The following is a 5,491-nucleotide window of genomic DNA, read 5'->3' as shown; positions in this document are numbered from 1 at the left end:
TAGTGCTTCGACAGCAATAGTCAGGGAGCAAACCAGGATCTTTGGAAAAAACCCTTTTTATTTTAAATTAATTTTAGACTTAAGGAAATGTTGTAAAAATAGTACAGTTTCCGTACACCCCAAAAGTTAACATCTTAGCCGACCGTAGCATGATTGTTGGAACAGGAACATGACGTGTGCGGACCACCATCAACCTAAAGGCCTTCTTTGAATGGCACCAGTTTTGATACGAATGGCCCTTTTCTGTTCTAGCATCCTGTCTAGGACCCGAGGTAGTTATCCCAGGGGACATGTGAGTGTTACTTCCCCTCAGTCTCCTGCGGCCTAAGATAGTCCCTGTCTCCTTGTCTTTCATGACTGTGCCACTTCTAAAGAGCACTGGTCAGTTATTTTGTCCAGTGTCCCCCACTCTGGCTTTGTCTTATGTTTCCTCATGACTGAGCTGTGTTTTTGGCAGAGTGTGGTTGTGCTTGTCTTAGTACATCATCTCCTGTGGTTCGTGGTATGGATAGTGATATGTCTTTTTGCTGGAGATGTTGGCCTGGGCCACTTGATTCTGGTGGTTTCTGTCTGACGTCTCCGCCATGAAGTGACTCTCTCTTTGTAGTTAATAAACATCTTGGGGGAGATGCTTTGAGACTATGTAAACTTCTCACCCACTAATTTTAGCAGTCATCGGTGGATCTTGTCTCCAACAATTATTACAGAGGTGTTTGTCTAATGGTGAGTTTCTATTTCTTGCTTTCCTTCTACTTTTATTTTTTATTTAATTTAATTTATTTTTTTTTAAGATTTTATATTTTTATTTGTCAGAGAGAGAGAGAGGGAGAGAGCACAAGCAGGGGAAGCGGCAGGAAGAGGAAGAGGGAGAAGCAGGCTCCCCATTGAGCAGGGAGCCCAATGCGGGGCTCGATTCATGACCTGAGCCAAAGGCAGATGCTTAATCGACTGAGCCACGCAGGCGCCCCAATGCCTATTAATTTAAAGATATCCCACCACTTCCTTCACCAACCCATTCCAATGTTGAAACTGGTGTTGCTCAGAAATATTCTTTCCGAAATGAATCATGCTCCTTCGAAAATTTATTTGCCCTTGTGTCACTCCTAGCAGAGAGAAAAAATTGCGTGGGGGAGTATATCATGGCATATTGGCATTGAAATATGCCCAGGGTCTACAGGATAGAAGCCAAGACCTGCCAGGCCCACTTTCTCCATGGTTCACTTTATATCATACATCCTGTTTGGGAAGCACATCCTTCTGTTATCCTAACAGCCTCCAGTGAGGCTTAAAACGAATGCAGCCTTTTGAGTGAGAACTCTTGAAGACTGATTCTAGTGTTCCCTATTTCCAGGTTTCTTGACCCAAGAGGGCAAAGGATGATGGCGATGTGAAGTAGAAGCAAAGCTAGTCCTGCCTGATTTGTGCTAAACCCCAGACAGGGAGTTGTGAAGAACTGTCAGGAACACTCATTTACCAGTAGTTCTCAAATGTTTTAAAACTTTGGTCAACCTAAACAGGACAAAAGACTTATAGCATCAATTCCTACTTTATGGAGAAAAAGAAACTGGGGATAACAAAGATTTGGAGAGGAATTAAATAGCAATCATAGATAATATGTAAGGGGCACCAGGCTGGCTCAGTCAACGGAGTGTGGCTCTTGATCTCGGGGTTGTACGTTCGAGTCCCATGTTGGATGTACAGATTACTTAAAAATAAAATCTTTAAAAAAAGGTAATATGTAAGTGGTTATGTAAAAACAATAGGCTCAACAAGCAAAGCCAAACATTCCTTAGTACAAGACCAGCAACTCTAAACAACTCTAATACAAGTCTAAAGCAACTCAGCCTGATCCTGATGATGTCCTGGTCACCGAGAATCTTTCCTGGAAACAGGGAACCCCAATTTTTGCACATAGAGGACATAGGAGGGCTGTGCAACATTGCTAAAAGTTGTATGGTGTCCTAACTTAGAATACTATACATATATCCCCATCTGAGGCCTCAGTACACTCCAGTTACCTGGTCATTTTAGAGCACAAATACTAGGTTTCTAATGCTTAGCAGCTCATTTAATAGGTCATTAGTAAGTACCACTTGATGGTAAGTAAGAATAGAAGTTAATAGCATTGCCTTTGAAGATGGACTTTTTTGTATGAGTTTGCAACCTCTCTCGGAAAACACTTTTGGTCTCTTGTTTAACAGTTAAATAAGATGGAGGGATGGTTAGAAGGGGCAGCTGAAACACAGGAATAATAGTCTCTGCGAGGCTCCCTGTGCATTTTTTATTTTAAAGATTTATTTATTTATTTGAGAGAGAGAGAGAGAGAAAGCTGAGCCGGCAGCCAGACGCGGGACTCTGAGATCTTGACCTGAGCTGAAAGAAATCCAGAGTTGGCTCCTTAACCAACTGAGCCACCCAGGCGCCCCTCCCTGCGTAATATCATGATGTGCTTCTCCTCTGTGTATGTTCAGGCATAGTTTTTTTCCTAAAGATTTTATTTATTTGAGAGAGAAAGACAGAGGGCAGGAGAAGGGAGGAGAGGGGGAAGCAGACTTCCCGCTGAGCAGAGACCCCCCCCCACACACACACCTGATAGGGGACTCGATCCCAGGACCCTGGGATCATGACCTGAGCAGAAGGCAGACGCTTAACCGACTGAGCCACACAGGCGCCCCCAGGCACATTTGTTTTATCCTATTCCGTCATCCACCCCCACCCCTGGCCCCACCCCCTGACTGCTTCTTACTGTCTGGCCCGAGCCCATCTTTGCTCAGGGGTCTCCCGATCTCATCCCCTTCAGGAAATCTTCCCTGCTCACTGTGAATGATTTCCTAAGGACCAATACCAGCTACCATTCGAAGGCTTGCTAAGTATTAGGCCCTTCACAAATGCTCATTATCTCCCGAAACCTCACTCAACCCTGCAAGGTAAGGAGTCGGCACCCCTTTTTATAGATTTCTCGAAAACAAGGTTTTGGAGCAACAAGGCCACAAAGGGGAAAGTGATGGAGGCGGGACTCCACCCTGGAGCATCTGGCCTGGGCGCCCAGGGCACGTCCGGGCCCAGCGTTCGCCCCAGCTCATGGCCTGGGGGCTCTGCCACCCCGCTCTGCTCCTGCCCCCACACGAAGTGCCCAATGTCCAGGACTGGCCGGCGGCCGCCTCCGCTTCCCACCCAGCTCTTCTGCTTAGGATGAGTTTAGGGCTTTGCTTTATTTTAAAGCTTGGCAATTTTTTCCCCTTATTGGTTTAAAAATTAAAAAAAAAAAAAAAAAAATCAAAACTAGCACATTGTTTAACAATCCAAAAAATCCTGAAGCTTCAAAAGCAGAAGTGAAAAATGTCCCTTACTTCATGTTTCATTTCCGGGCCCCAACCCTACCTTCCAGGTAGGACTAGTATTAATTGTTTAGTGAATACGTTTTCAGACTTTTCTGTATGTATATATATATTCCGCCCCACCCCCGGCCCCCTTTTGTATGTATATAAATGTGTGTGTGCCAGGCGCCTGGGTGGCTCAGTCGGTTAAGGGTCTGCCTTGGACTCAAGTCATGATCCTGGGGTCCTGGGATGGAGCCCCATGTCAGGCTCCCTGCTCAGCGGGGCGTTCCACCCTCTGCTCCTCCCCCCGGGCTCATGCTCTCTCTCTCAAATAAATGAATAAAATCTTTTAAAAATGTGTGTGTGTGTGTTGAGGAAGTTTTTCTGACTTCTCAGATTTCTGTGATCTACGTATCTTTATTCTTTTTTTCTGGCAAGTTTTCTTTTATTGAATTTTATGCATATAATTTTGCCAGTAAAACAAAAAGTAAAAAATAAAAAATAGATAATATGGTACAACCTGCCAAAATAATGATTGATATTTTTTCATTCCATTAATGTATTTTTTTTTATTGAGGTATAGTTGATTATAGTTGATATGACATTAATTTCAGGTGCCCATATGTATCTTTATTCTTCATCGCGGTCCACAGCAAATCATAAACTGCAGAAGGATAAGAGAAAAGTACATTCAGTCTACGGGGCACCCAACCAAAGGAACACCTATTCCTGATGGGAGCATAGGAGCACTGGAGCTGCAGAAGGGGCGGAAGGCGGGATCCCTCCAGGGAGCCCCTGAGGTTGCCAGAAGGAAGAGCGGTGAGCTCTGGGGAAGACAGCCTGCTGCCTGGCCGGCCTCACAAGCAGCTGGCTTGACCTGCCGGGGTGTGCTCACACTCCCCGGGCTGTGAAATCACTCGCGTGTGAGTGGTCTGGTGCTCAGGGGAGGGAGGGGTGGGGAGGCAGGAGGCGGAATGTGGGCCGGGCCAAGTTTAGGATTACAAGTGCGGCTGGGGGTCAGAGCCACACTTTAAATAGCCAGCACCTTCCCCTTTCCCCTTAGATAATTCTTCTCCCCCGACTGGACCTCTGGCAGCAACTGCACTAAGGTTGGTGACATTTTCTCCTCTCTCGCTCTCTCTTTCTTCTGTTTCTGGGTCTCAGACTACAGGTTGGTAAGATCATAGGACTTACAACCAAAGGATTTTTCATCCTTCTCGAAAATATGTCCTGCCATTTATGTGTGCATGTGCAAAGACTAGATGCTATATTCTGGGCTTTCTGAAGCTCCAGTGGCCGTGGACTTGAGGGACCATGTGCTTCAGAGGACGAGAACCCTAGACTGAGAGGAAAGAAAGGCTTTCTTCTCTGTGAGATGAGACAATGAACAACTCTTTGGCAAGACTGAAAGAAAATAAAAATTTGAGCGCCTGTTATTCTACTAAGTGCTTTACTTTATATATATCGCTTCACTTAGTCCTTCTCACCTTCACAGAGGAGTGAACCGAGGCTCAGAGTAGTTAATTCACTTCCCCGGAGTCAGCGAGTGGTACAGCGCAGAGCTAAGATCTGTGCCCGGCTTGTCTGGTTGTACACCTTCTGATGGCACTGGGCCACCTCTGAGAAGCAGTACCCTAATGAGGCCAGGGACCCGGGAAGACTGCTGTTTCTTCTAGGGCCTGGGAGGATGAAAGAGTGGAGGGAGATGACGTTCCACCATAGGACAGCACCCATCGGTTGGTAAAGGGAGGCTCAGAACCAGCACAAGACGTTAGACAGTCTTCTCGAAAGGACTGAGGAACCTTCTTGGGACCAGCTGGTTGGGTTTCTCCTTCTTAGCTCACAATCTTTGGAGCTTATTCCCTAATTTATCAAATAAGCAAAGGTGCCTACTGTTCCTTGACTTTCTCCGTGACTTTTTGAATCCCTGTGGTAGCCACGCTGGGGAGGCGGAGTCAGAGGGGAGTCTGGGCAGATGAGGCTCCCACTGAGAAAGTGCTGTTAACGTGAATTTTTCTTGAGGCGTATGAAAAAGTCCATCTGCCTACTTCTCCAGAAAAAGGACCATTGTATAGAATCAGGAGGGAGTCATCAGAAGATGCTATTGAGACATGCTGGGAATGGAATGGAATGGAATGGAATGGAATGGAATGGAATGGAATGGAATGGAA

At 45.9% G+C, this 5,491-nt stretch overlaps 1 protein-coding gene across 1 annotated transcript in view; it reads left to right on the top strand.

The window, feature by feature from the left end:
- Nucleotides 1-4,050: 4,050 nt before the first annotated feature.
- Nucleotides 4,051-5,491, top strand: part of SLC6A13 (solute carrier family 6 member 13) — a 37,909-nt gene continuing 36,468 nt past the window's right edge. Inside the window, exons 1-2 of the mRNA XM_035028492.1 lie at nucleotides 4,051-4,139; nucleotides 4,384-4,429. The gene's annotated coding sequence lies outside the window, so the exon portion shown is untranslated. The remainder of the gene's footprint in view (nucleotides 4,140-4,383; nucleotides 4,430-5,491) is intronic.

Source organism: Mirounga leonina, unplaced genomic scaffold (assembly GCF_011800145.1).
Source record: "Mirounga leonina isolate KUSES-001 unplaced genomic scaffold, KU_Mleo_1.0 Mir_201, whole genome shotgun sequence".
NCBI classification, from domain to species: domain Eukaryota; kingdom Metazoa; phylum Chordata; class Mammalia; order Carnivora; family Phocidae; genus Mirounga; species Mirounga leonina.
The sequence above is the reverse complement of the archived record's forward strand: the minus strand, read 5'-3'. Positions and strand labels throughout refer to the sequence as shown.